Source organism: Mus caroli, chromosome 2, assembly GCF_900094665.2.
Source record: "Mus caroli chromosome 2, CAROLI_EIJ_v1.1, whole genome shotgun sequence".
NCBI lineage: Eukaryota > Metazoa > Chordata > Mammalia > Rodentia > Muridae > Mus > Mus caroli.
In genome coordinates this window covers 97951710-97963633 of record NC_034571.1, presented here as the reverse complement: position 1 = coordinate 97963633, position 11924 = coordinate 97951710, and the positions used below count along the sequence as shown (strand labels likewise).

Below are 11924 nucleotides of genomic sequence, written 5' to 3'. Positions count from 1 at the left end.
CCAAGAGAGTCCGTCCCTCATTCTTTGACGTGGTGTGACAAGTCTCCTGCTGTTTTGGAATGGGGAGCGAGAAGGACCTATTTTAGGCTGAGATTATTCATTCTCTTTCTGCGTTTTTAGACTCCTAAGACGCCAAGAAACAGATTCTAAAGGGGTGGGAAGGGAATTAGGATGGGGTAACCTGGAAAGGCCTGTGGAATCCTGCTTCCGCATCTGAACCCCTTTGGGTATTAGGATCGTCCCTTAAATGTGTATTTTTGGGCCCGGAGTCAGGTTCAGAACTGCAGAGGAGGGCTGACGGAAGCCGTTCCTCTTGGAGGGGATGGCGTGAGAGCTCAGGGTTGGATCCGCGCGGGCCGCCTGGCGGGCTGCGAGCGTCAAGGGCGCGGCTGCGGGCGGACCCTGGGGAGGGGCTTCGCGGAGGCGCCGCGGCCCTACCCGAGCGGGGCCGCCGGGGCTCGGCGCGCAGAGCGGCCGAGCGGGCGGTGGCGCTGCGGAGGCGGCGGCCGAGGCCGGCGGGCGCGGAGGAGGGGCCCGAGATCGGGGCGGCCCGCCGCAGCTGCCCGGGTGACGACTGCCGGCAGCGCGGCGCCCCGAGGAGTCCGAGCCGCAGGCCCCGGGCGAGGCGGCCTCGCAAGCAGCCCTCGTCCTCGTCTTAAGTCTGGGGCTGGGGAAATGGGCCCTCAGCACCGCGGGCCCTGCATCCCTTGCTGCCCGTAGGCCCCGGTGGCCCGCCGGCTTGTCACTGCCCCTCTCCCCAGTCGAGCGGTCCCCACCCCAGGTCCCCGGGAAGGAAGATGAGGGAGACGGGCCCGGCGATCGGCAGCCAGAGAAGCAGCAGCAGCAGCAGTCGGGGGAGGGTGTTTCGCCGTTTACTCTCAGCCGCCAGGACAAGATGGCAGCGGCCGCCGAGAGGGGCTGAGCCCCGGCTGGGTGGTGCCGCCTGCTGAAGCGCTTGGCTCCGGGTCCCCGCACGGCCCCCGCGACCCACCCCGGACATGCTCAGGGCTGCGGCCGCCCGAAGCGGGGAGAGCGCGGGCCTCTAGGAAGGTAAGGAAGCCAGGCAAGGGCGGGTAGCTCGGCGGCGTCGCGGGGCCTCGGGGGCCGGGGGAACCCTCGGAGCGACGGCGCTCCGTTTCCGCCCGGTTGTCCAGTGCGGCCGGCCCGGGCGGTTCCCGAAGGCCGGCGCCAAGCCAGGCCCGAGGCGGCCGGACGCGGGGACCGCGCGTGCTTTCCGCGCGCGCTTGGCGCAGCCTCCGGGAAGCTGCCCTGGCCGCGCCGGGCTGTCCGGGCCTTCCCCCAAGCCAAGGTTGCGCAACGGCTCTTCCCAGCAACCGAAGTTTTGTTTGGTCCCACGGGGGCCCCCGTTTCAGCTCGGCGGCTCTAGGCCGTCACTACGGAGACCTCGTTCCTTTCATTGATGGGAGCGAACACAAACGTGCACGCACGCCGCCGCCGGAGCGCCCAGCCCGGTGGCTGCGCCGCGGAGGCTTGGTGGCCCTGTCACCGGCGTCGCGGGGCGGCGGGTTTGGAGGGTGTCAACTCTGGAGACGTGCGTGCGTGTGATTGTTGGGGAGGAGAAATGTGATCCGAGGCTTCGCGTCCCCAGCGGCGGCGGGAGGAAGGCGTGGCGGCCGCGCGGCGGGGCTGTTGCTGGCTTCTCTCGTTACGGCGGCGGCGGCCCTCTTCCCTTCGCGCTGGGGGGAGATCAGCGGAAAGGACTCGGGACCAGAATGTCTGTTTTCCTGTCTGGGGGGAGACGGCTGTTGTAAAATGGTATGTGGATCTTGGGGGAAGCCTGTTGTTTCCTAGTCTTATCTGTGCTGGAGGGATTGCGCTGAAGGGTGTGTGCGTAAATTACCTTGGACCTGTTACAGAGTAGTCACAACATGTTCGGTCCTTGAACCGTGTTTTCACAACCTCTGGCTGGCCTGCTGCTGGCGAATTTGTTTTTCCACCTGTCAGTTCGCAGCTTATAAGGAGCTTCTATTAGCAGCAGCAGCAGCAGCCGGTCCCCCCTCCTCCCCCGGCCCCCCTTAGGTTTCAGATTATGGCCCAGTTTACAGGGAAAACTCATGGTTTTACGGGTCTACTTTGTTTTGGTTATCTCTCTGGTACAGGGCTGGAAAAGTTAGCTGGAAAACCAGTCTTCGTTTCTATGTACCTCCGAGTTGTTTGGAGATCTGCCGTTTTTTTATTTTTCTATTTTAGGTTTTTTTTTTGTTTGTTTGTTTTTTTTTTTTCCCCTGTAAACTACAGCCTCTCAAGTGGGGGTACTAAAAACAATTTAACTTAATTTTCAGATTTTAATTGCCTGGTGCTTGAAAATTTTTAAAGATTTTTTTTTCTTTCTGATCAGATTATGAAAACATTTCTAGGTCTTTTTTGTTGTTGTTTACCGAGAAAAATACCTTAAATGTTTATCCACATTTACTATTTCAGAAACTGGACAAGTCTCACCATATGTTTAATAAGTCTAGATTCTGCTTAGGTTTGCAAGTGCAGTGCTAATTTTATACAATGAGCAACGATAAGGTTTAAACAGGTCATGATTAAGCTTAGTATTTTAGGTAAACAAAATATGACTGACCTTTAAAAACTTGTTTTGTTGTATTAGTTCCTCTGTCTTCATGATCCTTAACAGTAATTGAAATTTAATCAAACAACCCAAATTCTTAATTTTTAAATTAACAAGATATTTCGTGGTATATTTGTGGCTGCATTCATATAAAGTGCAGGGAGCTCGTATTTATGAAATTTAGTGCTTAACCTGTGTCAGTTTATTTTTCTTATTTTGATTATTTTTAATTTGTTATGGTAGGTATACCGCAGAGATATATATATCAGAAATGTCTGCTTTTTCAGTGTTTGGATATTTCATTGTATTTTAGGGATAATTTATTTCTTAGGTCCTCCTCTCCATCCTAGGAAATATATTTGCAAAAAGAAAAAATATTTTGGAGGACAGATTAAAAATATAGCATCAGTGTTTTAAACAGGTAAGATGAGCTTGAAGTTTAGAACAGAACTGGCCATTAAATGTTTTAAATTTATATTTGGACATTGCTGACTACAGTAGCTAAACATACATATTAGGCAAGCAGATCATAACATGGTGAGACAGTCTTAGCATTTTGTCATAATGCTTTTTCCATTGAACTAGTCATTATCTTGTTTATAAACCAGCCATTGGCTTCTGGGCATGGGGTTTTTAGAGTCTCATTAAAGTAGATGGTTTCTATGAGATAATTCTTGTAAATGTGCTTGAGAAGAAGCTGAAGATTATACTCTGTTAATTTTTTGGATGATCTGTCATAGGATACCATAAAGTAGGGTTGCAAATTACAGAGGTCGTTTCTGTAGCAAGTACACCATTTGACACATAGGTGTTTGTTTAGTGCCAGTGCTGAATGCATGCTTTCCTGCAAGTTCAAAAAGCAGTTGCTGTCAAATGACCTTCCTGATTGAAGTTCTGTTTTTAAATATTTGCTGCATGAACACTGAAGGCATATGGAAAAGAGGAAGGAGAAAATGTCAACCTCACAATGTGGAATTGTTAATCAAATGTAATTCATGCACATCCACTTAAATGGAATAATTGTTTGCATCTATGTTGCAGTGACTTATTCCATTAACTTTTGAAGTTACCTTTGGTGTTTTTTTTTTTTTTTTTTTTTTTTGTTGTTGTTGTTGTTTTGAGGTGGAGGAGTTAGCTTCCTAGTACAGTTCTCATTGCAACAGTTCTTCCAGGATGATAAGGTAGATGAGCACTGTCCTATTGGTGGTTGATTCAGAGGCATGGAAGGAAACATTGTTTCTATTGCAACTTCAGCTGAGCTTGGATAGGAAAAGATGTCCTGACAATGCTTCAAGGATGTTCCATCCAAAACCTGGAATTTCTCTACTTCCCACAAGTTATTAACTTGTGTCTTATATTTATTAGGGCACACAGGCTAATTTTGATAATTTTTGCTGCCAAAGTAAGCATCCCCTTTGTAAAATTAGTGGGTTGCAGCTGTCCTGATTTCTTAATGTCCAGAGTTCGGGCTTAGTGTTGCATGTTTAAGTTGGAAGCTACTTCTGAAGAGAGACTTTTATTGGTGTTTGTTTAGAGGTACTGCCTCTCCTCCACTTTAACTAGGATGTAGTATTATTTCTCTGGGAAAAGAGAACTTTCTCAGAACACTTGTCAGGAGGAGGGAATGTTTGCACATGATGTAAATATACAGTGAAAGGAATTATCCTAAATGTCCTTACTGGTTCTAGAGCCATCTGCTTAGAAGTTATAACCTTCCCTCGTACCTTTAAAAGGTTATAACTTGAAGAAAAATATGTATTTGGAGCAGAAGTTTTAAATCATGGTAGGGTTTGGTTTTCTTTTTGTTTTGTTTTTATTTTGTTGTTGTTGTTTTTAAATTCCTCTTGGTTTTTCTAGACAGGGTTTCTCTGTGTAGTTCTGGCTGTCCTGGAACTGATCTATAGATCAGACTAGCTTTGAACTTTAAGAGATCCTCCTGCTTCTGCCTCCTGAGTGTTGGGATTAAAGGCATGTGCTGCCATCTGGACTTATTTAATTTTTAACAGAGTACTTTGTGGTCAACTTAAGGAAGCAGTTAATTTCTTGTGGTTGTCTTGGTCTAATTAAGAGTAGTTTGGGCAAAAGCAATATTAGAGTGCTTTTTCTGTCCAGCTCTATTGCATTTTTCTGGATGTTAGTCATTCTGTAAGACCCTGACAAACTAGTCGCAGTAAAGAGGTGTATATTTACATATACATACACACATTATATATTGTATATATGTGTTTGCCAAACATGTCACTAAACAAAGGCCACACAGTTGCTTGTATGCTGAGACACCCGGGGTGGTTGCCAGAGACCTCGGAGCTACTCATGTGGGACCAGGAACATGCTGCTAGTGTACATAATGATATTGTTAGGGTGGCTTCTGTCTTAGCAGATTTACTTTAGGTCTCACGTAGCTCAGGCTGGCAGTGAACTCATCCTCCTGCCTCTACTGCCCAAATAATACCACCAGGTCTGGCTGATTTAAACTAGCAAAACCAAGAAAACCAAAACAGTAATAACAAAACAACACAAATACAAAACAGTATAAAGTTTATTACTTTAGGTATTACAGGTGTGTAGGCTTTAAAAAGTCTCACATTACAGGTTTCTCTGAAATCAGAAGGGCAAAGGGCATGAGTCTGACCTACAGGATTCTATTTTGTTTTAAAAGATCCTTAAAAGTAAAGCCAAAGAACATATTGGCCAAAGTACAAATTTTATAGTTCTTGTGTTTCAGACTGAATTAACCCCCAGGTTTCTGATACCTGTCACACAATCCACGTCCCAGGCAGACAGACATGCATTTATTTATATCTGTCTGTTCTGGGAGTGAACCCAAGATCTCACACATTCAGCATGTTCTCTATAACTGAGTTATACCCCCAGCCTAATATAGGTGTATTTTGTTTTTATTTATTTATGTAGATTGTTTTGTTTTGTGTGTATAGATGTATTGTCTGCATAGTTATCTGTACCACTTGTGCCTGGTGTCATAGAGGCCAGAAGAGGGCCCTGAATCCTCTAGAACTAGAGTTACAGACGGTTGTGTGGTTGCTAGGATTTGTACCTGGGTCCTCTGGAAGAGCGTCCACTGCTTTAGTTGCTGAGCTATCTCTCCAGCCTGTCTTCTATTTTTGTATTTGACTGGGCCATACTCTATAGCTCTGACGGGCCTTGAACTCTAATCTGCCAGCTTCTGTCTCAGTGCCAGGATTACCAGTGCTAGAAAGACCTCTTTCCAGACTTCAATCTCATCAGTCTCTTCTACTATCACCTATCTCCCAGGTCTTTCTTCCACTATCACTATCTCCCAGGTCTTTGAGACAGACCCCCGTAGTCCAGGCTGACCTCATACTTCTGCTCCCTCTATTTCCATCTCATCTCTATGCCCAGCCTAAGCATTTCGGTCTTCTCCATAAGGTCTCACTGTGCAGCACCAGCTAGCCTGGAGCTCTGTACAAAGACCAGGCTAGCCTCAAACTCAAAGATATCCACCTGCCTCCACTGGACTAAGCTTATTAATTTTTTTTTTCCGAGACAGGGTTTCTCTGTGTAGCCTTGGCTGTCCTATAACTTACACTGTAGACCAGGCTGGCCTTGAGCTTATTCATTTTTTAAATGGTAAATTTCCATATTCATTTTCCTTTGCATTTCCTTTACTGCTATCCTTAAAAAATTGTTTTTTTTTTTTTTTTTTTTTGTGTGTGTGTGTGTGCTTTCTTGCATATACATGTATGGCCATGTGTTTGGCATAGAACATGCATTTGGGACAATTTTAAGAGGTTGTACTCTTTCAACCACAAGATCCTTTGATCAATTTCAGGTTATCATGTTCCCTTCTCCCATCCTCTAATAAACCAAAAGGATTATGCTTTTTTTTTTTTTAAGAAGGAAATTTAGTACAGGGAAGAATAAGAAAGTATATTACTCATTTGATCTATAACTTTTTTATTTGGACAAAGATTTAAGTTACTAAAGATGAATTCTGTTTTTTTTTTTTTAAATTAAAAGATTTATTTTTGGCCATATGTAGTGGTGTACACATTTAATCCCAAATGTAGAGGCAAATGGTTATCTGTTAGTTCAAGGTCAACCTGGTCTATATAGTGAGTTTAAGGACAGCCAGAAAGCTACATAGTGAGGCCTTGTTCAAACAAACAAACAAACAAACCCATTTTAATATTTTGTTTTATGTGCTGCATGCATGTAAGTACACCACATGTGTAGACCTAGTGCCTGTGGAGGCTAAGAGATGGTGTTGAATCCTCCTGAACTGTTTGAGTTGCCATGTGGGTGCTGGTGACCAAACTTAGGTCTTCTGCAATAATGACAGGTACTATTAACCGCTAAGCCATCTCTCCAGCCCTGAAGACTGATTCTCTAGTTAACCCTTGGTCACATTGAAAATAAAGGATTGCTGTGTTTAGTCACATATATTTCCCCTCCCCTTAGTGACTTTATGTGGAGAACATTTTCTAGTTGAGAAATTTGTTTATATATGATGAGCATTACATTAATGAGATTAAGCCTAGGGATGTAGCTCAGTTTAAGTTCATGAGGCCCTGGCTTGATTCCCATTAGCACATAAATCCAAACATATTGGTCCAGGCTGATAATTCCCGCAGCACTCAAGGTGTAGGCCAGAGGACCAGAGGTTCCACATCATCCTCAGGTGCATGCTGAGTTCAAAGCCAGCCTGGGCTATGAAAAAAAAATGACATTTGTAGGATATATGTCATTTTACCTTTTCATCAATAACTAATTGTTTTTCAAGACAGTTTCTCTATGTAGCCCTGACTGCCCTGGAACTTAATTCTGTAGACCAGGCTGGTCTTGAACTTACAGAAATCCATCTTCCTCCACCTGAGTGCAGAGCTTAAAGGCATGCACTACCACCACTCAGCTACTCTTATTGTTTTTATGTAGTTTATTTTTATAAGTTATAATTGATTACATTTGGTTTACCAATTATCTGAAGGTTTGATAGAAAATGTAAAACTTACCTACATTAAAAATACTTTTAACTTTTCTCTCTTTTTCCCTCTCTTTCTTTCTTTTGGACAGGATATAGCTGTAGTTCAGACTAACCTAAAATTCACTGTATAAACAGAGGCTAGCTTTGAACTTAGGATAATTCTCTTGCCTTAGTTCATAAATGCTGATATTACAGGTATGAGTTGCTACACCTGGATAATTTCAAATTCTTTAATACTTTCATACATAGTTGGATTTGTTTTTAAATTTTTACAAAAATAAGTTTTTAAATAATAATAAACTTTGAAACATTTCAGTAAATTACTTAATTACAAAATATTTTCCACTTTAGAAAACAACTCAATGAAGGCGTAGAATGTTTTTGTATGCTTTTCTTATGTACTGATTAATAAGAGTCTTTAGGTTTGGTAAACTATATGGCTTTAGATACATATCTACAGTTTTAAATAGTTAATAAGTTAAAGTGATAACATTGAAGATTACATATGGCTTTTAAGAGATGTATAATTTAAAATAAGTCTGAGGGCTTTAAATGTATAATTAATTGAGATTAAGTGGGGCAGAATGAAAGAATTGCAATGAAAATGACAGGTTGTGCTGCTGTGGAGCCAGGAGCTGTGCTGCTGTCCTCAGCTCTGCTCCCCTTCCACCAGAGGCTGGCCTGACCTGCAGCCTCCTTCTCTGTTTTCCTCTCCTCTCCTCTCCTCTCCTCTCCTCTCCTCTCCTCTCCTCTCCTCTCCTCTCCTCTCCTTTTTTCCTTTTTTCCTTTTTTCCTTTTTTCCTTTTCCTTTCCTTTCCTTTTTCCTTTCCTCTTTCCTTTCCCTTTTTCCATTTTCCTTTCCTCTCCTCTCCTTTCTCCTTTCCTTTTCCTTTCTCCTTTCCTTTCTCCTTTCCTTTCCTTTCCTTTCCTTTCCTTTCCTTTCCTTTCCTTTCCTTTCCTTTCCTTTCCTTTCCTTTCCTTTCCTACAGGGTTTCTCTTTGTAGCCCTGGCTGTTCTGGAACTCCTTCTGTCGATCAGGCTGATCTAGAACTCAAAGATCCAATTGTTTGTGCCTCCTGAGTGCTAGGATTAAAGGTCTTAATTTCTTTGTTTTTAAAGTCAGGAGTTTCGCTTGTAGTCCTGCCTGTCATGGAACTCTCTATAGACCAGGCTGGCCTCCAATTCAGAGATCCTTCTGCCCTTGTCTCCAGAGTGTTGGGATTAAAGGTGTGCTCTACCATGCCCAGCTTTGTTCATAGTCTTCTTTGAGAAATTGATACTTTTATTGAGACAGTGCCTTATCATTTGATTCCGGCTGATCTGGAGGAACTTACTGTTGAAGGCTGGCTTAGAAGCCATGTTGTCCCCTACCCCACCCCCACCCCCACCTCCCACCTCCCACCTCTTCAGCCCCACTTTCCTGCTTCTGCCAACTTCATGCCTTTAAAAAATAACCATCAAGTCTAACTTGTGCTGCCCATATATTTTGGTGCCAATTTTAGTCACTTTTGGTAGAACTAGTATAAGTATTTTTGTACTAAATTAGTTGTAAATATAAAATTAGATAATAATTGTTCTAAGTCCCAAAATAATTGGGTTTGTAGTCTCTTCAGTATGCTTTAATTGATTTTTTTTTTTTTTTGGGTAATAAACTTAGGCTATAAGAAATGAAATGTTATTATAGCTGTCAAAATATTTTACATGTTTGATTTTCTACAAAGATATTATATTCCCCCATCTGGTATCATCTTTTCTTCTGCTTTAACAGAATTATATCTTAGAATAATGCCCTGAATCTTTAAAACCAGTTCTTGGGAGGCAGAGGGAGGTGGATCTCTGTGAGTTCAAGGCCAGCCTGGTCCACATAGTTCCAGGCCAGCCAGGACTGTCTTCAAAAATCAAAATCAACCAACCAACCAACAAATGAAAATATTTCCTTATTTTGTGTGGTGGTTGGAGGACAGCTGTGCATTGCATACCAGGGCCCATGTTTGAGGGCAGAGGACAACTTGTGAATTTCTCTCTTTACCTTTTTGTGAGTTTGGGGGATTGAACTCAGGTTGTTAAAACTTTAAATTTGAAGAAACTTGCTTTTGGTGGTTGTATTAGTAAAATTTGTGCAGTTGACTTCAAAATATCATACCCCTTTATGTGTATCTATACTAAGAAAAGAATATCAGGTTCATTACAGTTTTAACAAATGGGAAAAGCAGTCTATTAAGTTATACATGTGTAAAGTAGTCTGTTACCCTATTTAAAACACTAGCACTAAGGCTCAGGGAGCACGGAGAAAAGGATGGAAAGAGTCTCAGAGTCTGTTGTGGGTACAACTTTTCGACATGCCATGATTTCCTGTCTCATTTCTTTATTGTCTTCCTTTCTTCTCCCCTGAGACAGGGATTCCCTGTGTGACTCTGGTTGTAGACAAGGCTGACCTCAAACTCAGATCAGAGACCTGACTGTCTTTGCCTCCAGAGTGCTCGGATTAAGGTGTGTGCCACCACCACCTGGCCTGTACTCTTTTTAAAGTGATTTTTAAAAAGATTTATTTATTTATTTATTATATATAAGTACACTGTAGCTGTCTTCAGACACACCAGAAGAGGGCATCAGATCCCATTATAGATGGTTGTGAGCCATTGTATGGTTGCTGGGATTTGAACGCAGGACCTCTGGAAGAGCAGTCAGTGCTCTTAACCACTGAGCCATCTCTCCAGTCCTAAAGTGAAATTTTTAATTAAGAATTTTTGTTCCTGTGTATGTGTGTGTGTGTGCCTACCACAGTATGTTTGGGCTGGGAAAGGGAATTGGATTCTCTGAAGCTGGAGTTTCAAGCAGTTCAGAGCTGTCTGAAGCAGGTGCTATGAACTGTACTTTAACTGTTGAGCCCATACATCTCTTCAGCCCTATAGCTGTTGAACTCTTGAACTCACAGCTGCTAAGATTACGTTCACACGCTTTGTACAAGATTGGGCCTGTTAACATCCCTTCATGGGAGGGAAAGGGACTCATGGGGCGTTATTGCTCCCTGGAGATTTATATGCAGTTAATGGTTGATTGGGAGAGACGTGTTCATTGGTTGTGTGGCCACTGGTAAGATGCCTGTGCTTTGTACAAGCTCTCTCGTGCTTATATAAACAAACCCAATGAAACCAGTAGGTCACATAGGCACAACAGACAGGAAGAAAACTGGAGCAGCGTGGGAAGAAGGTGACTAGTGGGAATGAGCTGAGTAAGAGAGGGTAAGTCTGTGTGACTATGATCACAACATGATATGCACATGTATGAGAATGCCATGATGAGGAATAATCTAATAAACTGAAGGAAAGGTGTCCTGTGAAATCCTAAATTGGTTTGTCAGGTTTTACATGTATTTTGATTGAATAAATTCACATTAAAACAACTAAGAAAACAGTTTTTTGATTGTCTTATAATTTTATGATAATTGAATAACTTAAAGACGTTTAACCTCTTTCAAATATAAATGTTATGTAGCTTTGATGGTTTTATAGTAAAATATTTGTGTGGGTGTGCACACAAGCAGAGGCTAGAGGTTGATGTGAGGTGTGTTCTTCTGTCCTTAGTTTTGAGGTAGGGTTTCTTACTGAACATGGAACTCGCTGATTGGCTAGGTTTTCTGGCTAACCACACCCTTGCATCTTCCTATCTGACTCCCAGAGTGAGGACACACACACACACACACACACACACACACACACACACTCCCTCCATCCCCTAAGCCTGGCCTTTTATGTGGGTGTGGGATCTAAACTGAAGCTTGGGCTGCAGGCACTTAACCCACTGTCCTGAGTTATCCTCACAGCTCTCTGGTTTGTTTGTTTCTTTAATGAGTTGAACTCACAGCTTTGGGTTGTGTCTGTCTGTCTGTCTGTCTGTGTCTGTCTGTCTGTCTGTCCATCCGTCTATCCATCCATCCATCCACAGGGTCTTTGTAGCTTTGAATTGAACTCACAGAGATCCACATGCCTCTGTCACCAGACATGGAGCCCTGACTATTCTGGAACTCACTATGTAGACTAGGGTGTTCTAGGTTTCAAAATATGCTAGAGCTGGGATGGTGGTGGCTCTCCTGGAGGCAGAGGCAGATTGTTCTCTACAAGTTTAAAATTAGCCCTAGTAAACTTGGCATTAATATATCTATTGTAGAAGTCAGAATCTAGGTCGTAATACTGGCTTAGTAGTGGTTTTAACATAGTTTTAGTGGTTTTAACATAGGTTTGTCTGTGAATAAATAATTTTCCTTTCAAATTTATTTTTTATTTATTTATTTTTTTTGGTTTTTCAAGACAGGGTTTCTCTATATAGCCCTGGCTGTCCTGGAACTCACTTTGTAGACCAGGCTGGCCTCGAACTCAGAAATCC

At 43.1% G+C, this 11924-nt stretch overlaps 1 protein-coding gene across 3 annotated transcripts in view; it reads left to right on the top strand.

The window, feature by feature from the left end:
• Positions 1-403: 403 nt before the first annotated feature.
• The window catches only part of Hipk3 (homeodomain interacting protein kinase 3), a 67540-nt gene continuing 56019 nt past the window's right edge, over positions 404-11924 (top strand). The window contains exon 1 of one of the 3 annotated variants that reach the window (XM_021180708.2): positions 404-1050. The gene's annotated coding sequence lies outside the window, so the exon portion shown is untranslated. Of the gene's footprint in view, positions 1051-1179; positions 1777-11924 lie in introns of those variants that run through there. The other 2 variants (XM_021180724.2, XM_021180715.2) reach the window with 2 other exon arrangements.